Below are 9,869 nucleotides of genomic sequence, written 5' to 3'. Positions count from 1 at the left end.
GGTTATGAGAATGACTTAGATAGGCAGGCTTTCCGTAGGTATGCCATGGTAATGTGGCCCCTTTAAGGGATGATCCCTTGCGGGCCATGTGATCAGATCAGACCCGATGGGGCATAGGCGGGGGAAGCTTGGCCAATCAGGAGCAACAGCTTGCATCCTAGATGGGGAAGACCTTCAGCTGGAGCGAGTGAGGAGAAGAGAGAAGTGTGTTCTGTCAGCCCTGTCTCAGCTTTAGTTATATTAGTTCAGTAAACCCCTTATTGCTGGAGCCACTTTAAGCCGCCTCCAGTTACTACAATGGCAATGAGAAAAGTCTATGGGCTTGATTCTCCGACCTTGCCCACAACAGGGATTCTCCAGTCGCACTTCAGTGAACGGTGATTTGGCTGAGCGTCAAATTCTCCGTTCTTGCTGGCGGTGGCAGCAGGGTGTGAACTGCTGGAGAATTCCAGCCTACATCAGTCATCGGGAGACCGTACTAAATGAGAGGGTGAAGAAGGGAGGAAAGCAATCACCAAAGCTAAGAAGAAACAAGTACAAAATTCCTTACGGTGCCTTTAATCAAGAAGATAGAGCCACTTAACTCAGAGAGCTGGGGATAATATATCAAAAGGGTGTTTTATTTCTTCATGGCTAATAAGGTCAATGTGGAGGGAAAACTACTCAGTCTGTGGCCTGCAAACTTACCAACAATAAGGAGACAAATATCGCAGTACATTCCAGACACAAAGGGTGGAATTTTCCAAACAAATTAAGTGTCACAAAAAGTTTGAAAGCAGTAGTTTTCCAAAGCAATTTTTTGGGGGAGGGGATTCAGCACTGCAAAGTTCCAGCACACTCTCCTGGAATTTTGTGCTGGAAGGGGGGATGGTGCCTAAGTATGCCAGGGAAGCTGGGCTCAGAGTGCCCATTCTGCAGGGCCACCTCAATCTGACAGTGAATAGGGAGACATCCCCTCTCCCCTTCTATGGACATCAGAAGCCCAGCCACCCCCACCCTCCCTCAATTTCATCATTCCTACCTGGCAGGGGAAAGTCAGTGATTAGGCAGGTGGATCTCCCAGGCTGAGGCTATCCCATTGCACTCCGGGTGTGCCGATGCCTGCGACATCCCCAAATGTGGGTTACTCGACTCCAGAATTTATGGTCGTGGGGGACTGCTTTTATAAGAGTTCATAATTTAAAGTACTGAATGAGGAGAGGGCATTTGTTGTTAAATAATAGTTTTCCTCCAAACTCTATCTGTCAGCAGTAAAAAGAAACTGTGGAGTTTGCACATTATCCCCATGTCTTCATGGGTTTGCTCCGGGTGCTCCGGTTTCTTCTTACAATCCAAAGATGTGCGGGTTAGGTTGGTTGGCCATGATAAATTGCCCCTTAGTGTCAGGGGGATTAGGTGGGTAAATACATAGGGTATGGGGATAGGGCGTGGGTGGGTCTGTGGTCGGTGCAGACTCGGTGGGCTGAATGGCTTGTTTCTGTACTGTAGGGGTTCTATGATTATATCGTCAGTGACATTGCTACTCCCCACACCAACACGGGTCACCAACATCGGAACATCAGGGCCCTCCCAAAGAGTTCCCTCACAGACCCCAGACATGCCACCCTCCTCCCCCCATCATGACACCTCCCCACCTCCCTCCTTATACCACTCCCCCAAATGGCCCGGTGACGTCAGTGCAGTTTTCAACAGGTTCACACAGATGTGAACCTGTCATGGGTGTCTCCCCGGGGGGGCATAGAGGAAGGGGGGCATGGCCAGAAGGTGTCCTTCACCAGTCCCATGACATCATGCTGTCAGTGCCAACAACAGCGACTCTCAACAGCGCTGCTTGTAAAGGATGCTCGGTGTAAATAGAATAAAAATAGGAAGAAAAACAAGAAACTCGTGGGAATGGGAACACCAGCTCCACCACAGAACCTCTCCCCCATCCTGCCCCACCACTGTGGGATATCCCCCTCAACCATCTCAGACGCATACCAGCCACCATGGATGTTCTGGCACCTCCTCCAAGGAAATCCCCCCTCCACCCCATGATACCTCCCATCCCGGCATTGCTCCCTCACACTGCCTCCTTTTATATTTCTTCAGGTCTGATGAAAGATTATATTGAACTGAAACAATCTGTTTCTCTTGATAAAGGCTGCCTAACCTCCTGAGGTTTTCCAGCTATTTTTGTTCATATACCTATAATACCGCTATGATTTTTCTCCTGGATTAGCTGGAGACTCTCTACATGCATGCAGTTTGGTTTAGTCTTCAACTATAATCACATGCAGCTAATGCCATGACCTGAAGCTACAGTTGCTTCTTTGTCAAGGCAAAAAAGGCAGAAAAGAAATAATAGTGTATCAGAAATTGACGTTCCTCAGAGTTTTCCCAGTGATTTATTGTAAAGGGAAGGAAATTAAGAGAGGTGTGTGTGATTGAGTTTTCAATAAGCACTCCCAGTGGGTAAAGCTCCGTGCTAGGAACACAAACTAATAAAATAATCCATAAACAAAAAGGCGGTGGGTGCCTGGAACCTGCTGCCTGGGGGGGAGGGGGGTACCATGGAAGCAGATACAATAGTGATTTTTAAGGGGCATCTTGACAAATACATGAATGGGATGGGAATAGAGGGATATGGTGCCCAGGAGGGTAGGAGGTTTTAGTCCAGACAGGCAGCATGGTTAATGCTGGTTTGGAGGGCCAAAGAGCCTGTTCCAGTGCTGTAATTCTTTTTGTTCTTTGTTCAAAATGCTGCAGATGCTGGCAATCTGAAATGAGAGCAGAAACTGCTGGAAATACTCGTGGCAGCAACACTGGAGAGACAGTGGGTGGGATTTGCTGGTCCCCCCACCCCGGCGTATTTTCCCTTGGCAACAGCAGCCCACCATTGGCTGGCTGCAGGACTTTCTGGTCCACTGATGCCGATTGGATTTTGTGTGCCCCACACCATTCATCGCCAGAGAATGTGCCGTGAGGTAACGCCATCGGCAGGACAGGCAGACCCTGCTGGCAGGAAGAGCTGGAAAATATCAAACAACGAAGTTAACATTTCTGGTCAATTGATGATTAACCTGAAACTTGGACCACGTTTCTCGCCACAGTGCTCCTGGCCTGCTGAGCGTTTGCAGTATTTTCTGTTTCTATTAAGAAACGAGTCTATATATGGATAGTGTTAAGGATGTCTACTGAGTACAGGTTTCCCCTCTGTGCTAAGGGTGCTGGCTGAGATGAGGAAATGGGCACGCAGCTCTCCAGTTACACAGCTGAGCTTTCTCTCCAGACTCTAGCGCTAAGTGACACAGAATATCTGCGGGTAAAGGCAAAATACTGCTGATGCTGGAATCTGAATCAAAAACAGAAATTGCTGGAAAATTTCAGCAGGTCTGACAGCATCTGTGGATGAAGGATCATCCTGTTGGCTCTATTCTCACTGCACAGATGCTGTCAGACGTGCTGAGATTTTCCAGCATGTTCAGAAAATCTGCAGATTAGTTTTCACTGATACACTGGCGATGCAAGGCCTAACAAAGTCAGAAATGCCAGCTTCATGAAGACGCCCACCCACCCATCCACAAACATAGGGACAACCTTACCACACAAGCAAAGGTAAGCCCCTCCCCCCAAACAAGCACCTGGCAATCCTCCTACAACAGGCACCAGGGCAATCCCATCCCAAGCATCAGGTAAACTTCCCCCCCTCCAGGGCAAAGCCACCCCCACAACCACCGAGGCAACTCCCCACACAAGCACCGGGGCAATTCTCCTACCCCACAAGTACCAGGGGAACATCTGCCCAGCAAGCACTGGGGAGCCATTCCACCCCCCTCCCACCAACCAGATGGCAGTGGCAGGTGACAGTGCCAGGACACTTCACGGGCATGTTCCTTTCCTGCTGGGGATTGTACTCAGCGCTGCCATTGGGTTTTCCTCGACTGCATCACATTTCTCAATACCTGTTATAAACTTTGCCAACATGGCGTCATGCCAGCGAGAAGGGAGTTCTTCGACTGGGGGGAACATATGGCTGAGAAGCCCTTTAAATATCCGTTATTTAAATGGTTTTTAATGAGATTCCTAGCAGCAAGAGGAGGGGAAAATCTGACCAGGAGATCTCAACACCCAGATTCCCATTCCTGTGGTCTTGCAGGATGTTCTGCTGGCATCACTATTTTTGCACACAGTGAACACCAGCATTGCTTTGTGGTCTTTCCAAGTAAAAATACTTCCTGCGCCCACATTTTTTTAAATTCATGGGACGTGGGTGTCGCTGGCTGGCCAGCATTTATTGCCCATCTCTAGTTGGCCTTGGAGTGCAGTTGAGAGTCAACCACATTACTGTGGCTGTGGAGTCACATGTAGGCCTGGCCAGGTAAGATTTCCCTCCCTGCAGGAGGACATTAGTGAACCAGCTGGGTTTTTCTGGCAGTGGACATCATTGGATTCTTAATTCCAAACCTTAATCTGAACCTGGGTCCCCAGAACATTCGTTGAGTTTTTGGATTAATAGTCTAGCAATAATACCATTTTGCCATTGCCTCCCCAGTAAACATGCCTTGTGAAATGCCCTTTGTATTTATCTTCAAAGAAATGAAATCATTTGAATTTATTCAGCGCCATTCATGAACTCTGGCAGGCCCAAAGTGCCAATCAAATGCTTTTGAAATATAGAGAACAGGGAAGCCAACCTGTGCTCAGCAAGATCCCACACACAGCAATGAGACACATGACCGTTTTGTCTGTTTTCAATGTTGATTGGAGGACAAATGCTGTTCAGGACACCAGGAAAACAGGCCCACTCTTTTTTGAATAACACAGGGGCAGGATTTTATGGCCTCGCTCGTCTTGAAAAGTAAAATCTCACCCGAGGTTAATGGGCCTTTCCATGTTCTGCCCCCTGCCCGCTCCAAATCCCGTGGCAGGCAGGACAGTAAAATTCTGGCAAAGACGTTTTTACATCCTGCCTGAAAGAGCAGGCCTGGTTTAACCTTTTACTCACATTACAGCACAGCCAAAAGTGCAGCAATTTCTCATAATGCCAATCTAGGTTGTATCTCAGGTTTATGAATGCCTCTCTCACTTTGAATGCCAACTATTGACTTTTATACCTGGCTCTTCTACTGCTTACTTTTCTCTCACATTTCCTGCTGTAACATAGCTCTTGTCCTTTCCAAAAACCTTGATTCTTTATACAGCTGGCACCGTCCTTTCCCACTTAGGAAACAAATTCTGCTGATTGTCTCTCTCCCAACTCAGGATGGTCAGATCCCATCTCATCCCTTTTGCTACCGATGTTCAGATCAGCTGATTCAGTTCAAATACATTCCTGTATATGTGGCAGATGAGGAAATTGCTCCATAACTAACAAGAAGAAGGATATTAATATCGAATTTGGGCGGCAAGTTGACACAATGATTAGCTTTGCTACCTTACAGCGCCAGCTGCTCAGGTTCAAATCTGGCATCGGGTGACTGTCTGTATGGAGATCACACATTCTCCCCAGGCCTGCGTGGGTTTCCTCCGGGTGCTCCAGTTTCTTCCCATTGTCCAAAGAAATTAGGTGGCTTAGCCTTGCTGAAATTCTCCCTCAGCGTCAGGAAGATTAGCAGGGTAAACAGGGATAGGGGCCTGGGCGGGATTGTTGTCGGTGCTGGTGCGAAGGGCCAAATGGCCTCTTTCTACACTGCAGGAATTCTATGATTCTATGAAAATCATCTTCTGGGAAATCATCTAGTTCACATGATCTCTTGTGCATTTTGTTCGAACAAGTAAAAGTGGCAGGTGGTACAGAGGAAAGGTACTAGCAGCCGTGACACTTGATGTAGAATCATCTGCTGGATCGCAGTGAAATTAAAGGGCAAGATTTGCAGATGGTTATTTGGATAGATACAATGGGCTTGCTCCGTAGTTGGAGAGCTTTCTGAAATTATAACTTGGAACTACATTTAGTAAGTTTAAAAGGGATTTCAATGGTTTTAAAAATGCTTGGCTTGTCTTGTGTTCATAAATTTAAGTAATCAAAGTAATTAAAAACTACTGATTTTGATCTGTTGCCCAAAGATTTAATTAGTTTAAATCAATATTTTTTGGTGAATAATTTACAGTTTGTTTACATGCTACATAAATTTTTACCTACATCTGAGCGAACAGTTAATAACAAAATTTCTTTTTCAGTTACATGTTTTCCACTTCTTGGCAGATCGACACATCCCCCACGAAGGAAGGTTGAACAGATAACCAAGCAAGAACTTGCAAGACTTTGACAATCGCAATTTTAAATAGGTGGTAGAACGATGCCTGAGAAGGCCCAAATATTTGAACCTCAGGATGTCTCTTTTCCCACTTTTGATAAAGTGTCTCCTTGCTAATGAATTGACATTTGGACAATCAGACATGTGAAAAACTTCAGTTATAGAGGGGCAACTTTTAACTTTGATGAGATGGTTAACCAGAAACATGGATGGACTTCCCATTTTACTTTCCCATGAGAATGTTTTGGGAGTTGCATAAATCTCCATCTTTCAATGTAGGTTTAATTTTTTTAAAGTTTCTTTATTAATGTCACAAGTAGGCCTTCTGCAATGAAGTTACTATGAAAATCCCTTAGTCTCCACACTCCTTCATCTGTTCATATACACTGAAGGAAATTTTAGCATGGCCACTGCACCTAACCAGCACGTCTTTCAGACTGAGGAGGAAACCGGAGCACTCAGAGGAAACCCACGCATACACGGGGAGAACATGCAGACTCCACATAGACAGTAACCCAAGTTGAAGATTGAGCCCTGCCTGGTCCCTGGTGCTGTGAGGCAGCAGTGCTGACAACTGTGTCACCATGTCACCATTATAGTGGGTCAGCATGAATGAAAGCATGTTGCAGTTACACACAAATGGATGTTCACAAAGCATTGCATATGGAAAACATGGCCTCTGGAAAAGTGAAGCAATCAAAGAATAACAAGATAAATAGAAAAACAACTTAAATGTATTTCACAAAAACATGATTTAAAAACCTCAGTGCTAATCAAAATGAAGAGGTGAGGAAAGGTAACAACAAAGCTGGGTTAAAGAGACAACTTTCAACTGTAGTCTTAATAGAGGAAAAGAAGCTGGAGTGGGAGCATGCTTTACAGATAGAACTTCAGAGACAGCTAAAGGCATGGCCATCAACAATTGGGCAAAGCGGTGGGAATGCACATAAAGGCAGAGTCAGATAAATGGAGGCTTTCTCCTCCATTTTATTGAGGAGAAAGTACTTTAAACCTGAGGGTGAGAATATTTTGTTTGCCTCATTGAGGGGTAGTGAGGTCAACAGTTTTGTGAGAATGGCATCAAGGAAATGGAAGACGTGTCTCATCAGTGAAATAAACTCAAAGAACAAGAGGTTGGGCGGCAAACTAGAAAAATAAGGGATGGGATTCTCCAATCTCATTCATTCCTGTCCCACTACCACCAAGAATTAGACGCTCAGCCAAAACTTCATTCACTGCAGAGGCAACGGAGAATCTCAGCCATAGATAAGGTTGAAGGTTTTTGGCAAAGGTTTGGTGCAGAGCGAAAGGAAGGAGGCGATGTTACATCTGTAATATTTTCCAATTTGGAATAAAGATCATTGACCTGAAATGTCAATTCACTTTCTCCCTTCACAGAGGCTGCCTGAGCTACTGAATATTTTGTTTTTATAGTAAGAAGTAATTCTGTTTATTGGTCTATCTTGTTGGTTTAATCATTGCATTTTTGTCACAACCACTGTAACTACTCCCTGATAACAGTAACTGAGGCGCCATGGCAACACAAGAGTTAACTACCTGCTTTTGAGCACTTGAAAATTATTGCCAACAATGTGAAATATTGTGGGAATTTAATCTACCACAGTAATTACTACCACCCAGTATTATCTGATATTTAATAGTCACAAGCAAGAAATGAATTTTGATAAGTAAACAGACAACTTGGAGTAAGAGGCTTGATTGATGCTCCAGTGTACTACTGAAGGAATACTGCATTGCCGGGGGTGCTGTCTTCCAGGTCTCTCCATTCACCTAACGAAGAGGGAAACCTCGAAAGCTTGTGAGTATTATCAAATAAATCGGTTGGACTAAAACCTGGTGTTGTCAGACTTTTTACTGTGTTCCAGGTAAGATGTCAGACTTAGGCCTGCTCAGTAGATGTAGAAGATCACATAGCTTTACATTTGAAGAAGAGCAAGGGTGTTGTGACAAATATTTATCCCTCAATCTACATCACAGATTATCTGGTCATTATCACACTGCTGTTTGTCAGAGTTCACTGTGTGCAAATTTGTTGCCACGTTTCTTCCATTATAACTGTTCTTAATAGTGTGTGTCTGCTGATGTTCACTGTGTTTGGTTAGTTAAGTGTGGGTGTGGATGTAAAGAAAAAGTAAACAAACTGAAGAAGTTGCAGAAAGTTAGGAGCTGCCAGAAGCATGAGGGAGCAGACATTTTAAAACACTGTGAATACAGTTTCTACACACATAGAAACTGGTGTGTCATCTCTGAATAGCTTTGCAATATACAACATATACAACAACAGGAATTACACTTCACAAAGTGTTATATTGACTGTAAAGTTATAACGTGAGCAGCGTGTAAAGTGGGTGGAGTGCAAAGTAGTGGTGTGTAAACTGCTTGGTATGTAAAGTGGCTGGAGTGTGAAGTGGGGGCTTGTACAGTGAGGGCTTTACAATGGGTGAGTGCAAAGTGGGTGGAGTATAAAATGGGCAGAGTGTAAAGTGGGTAATGGAAAGTGAGGGATTTGTTACATAATTAGGTGGTTGCATGATTGCTTAAAGAACTGGTCACATGATTTGGTGGTGATGTCATTGGAGTGTTTCACTGGATCCTGTTTAGTTTCAATTTCTACTCTGTGCAGGCAACAGTTCCTGCAATAAACATTATTGTCATTCTTTTTAATCTACCAGTATAAACCACATCTTTTTGTGTAAAACCCGCAAACACGAACATAATTATGAACATTATGGACAAAGCAAAGTGAGATGGGATTTTGTTCCATCAAAAGCATGGAGAAAAGATCCTAAGAAGAGAAAATTGTGGGTCCTTTCATTTTGAATATTAAGGGCTGGGAAAAATCAATCACAGGATTCAAGATTGAGCTGCCAATGTTGGAAAACTATGGAGAAAAAAGTAAACATCGCATTTCTTAATGGTAAGAAAATTGGGTAGACTCCTATAAGCTGCAGAGTCCATGTATGCATTACAAAAGGAGTGTTTTCCAGTGAGCGAGATTCGAGGCAGTATCTAGCACATTTAAAAAGAAGAGATGCTTTGCTATATGGCTGGGGCCATTTCACACAAATACATAAAATCAACACTTGCCAGGGTAAAAAAGGAAGGCACTGGGAGGATGGTAAATTAAAATATATACTGAGAAGTCACGGTTACTGGTGCCTACAAGAGAAATGATGGGCCAATGGATGCTTTCAATGAAGAAAATTAATCATGGAGTTCCAATGTAGAACAGTTTCAGTACTTTGTACACGCAAAGAAAATTGCAAATGAGTTGCAACTGAGAATGGAGGGTAAAATGGGACAGTAGTGGGAGGAGAGTAAGAATATAAGAACTAGGAGTAGGAGTAGACCATCTGGCCTCTCCGCCATTTAATAAGATCATGGCTGATCTTTATATGGACTCAGCTCCACTTACCCACCTGCTCACCATAATCCTTAATTCCTTTGCTGTTCAAAAATGTATCTATCTTTACCTTAGAAACATTCAATGAGGCAGCCTCAACTGCTTCACTGGGCACAGAATTCCAGTAAGTTACAACCTTTTGGGTGAAGAAGTTCCTCCTCAACTCAGTCCTAAATCTGCTCCCTCTCATTTTGAGGCTATGCTCC

At 44.2% G+C, this 9,869-nt stretch overlaps 1 non-coding gene across 1 annotated transcript; it reads left to right on the top strand.

The window, feature by feature from the left end:
• The first annotated feature begins 1,013 nt into the window (after positions 1 to 1,013).
• Positions 1,014 to 1,177, top strand: LOC145347136 (U1 spliceosomal RNA). The gene has a single exon (XR_013887791.1). It is a non-coding gene; the product is annotated as a U1 spliceosomal RNA (small nuclear RNA).
• The last annotated feature ends 8,692 nt before the right edge of the window (positions 1,178 to 9,869 follow it).

The sequence above is a fragment of the Carcharhinus amblyrhynchos genome, chromosome 8 (genome assembly GCF_965287045.1).
Source record: "Carcharhinus amblyrhynchos chromosome 8, sCarAmb.v2.hapA, whole genome shotgun sequence".
NCBI classification, from domain to species: domain Eukaryota; kingdom Metazoa; phylum Chordata; class Chondrichthyes; order Carcharhiniformes; family Carcharhinidae; genus Carcharhinus; species Carcharhinus amblyrhynchos.
The sequence above is the reverse complement of the archived record's forward strand: the minus strand, read 5'-3'. Positions and strand labels throughout refer to the sequence as shown.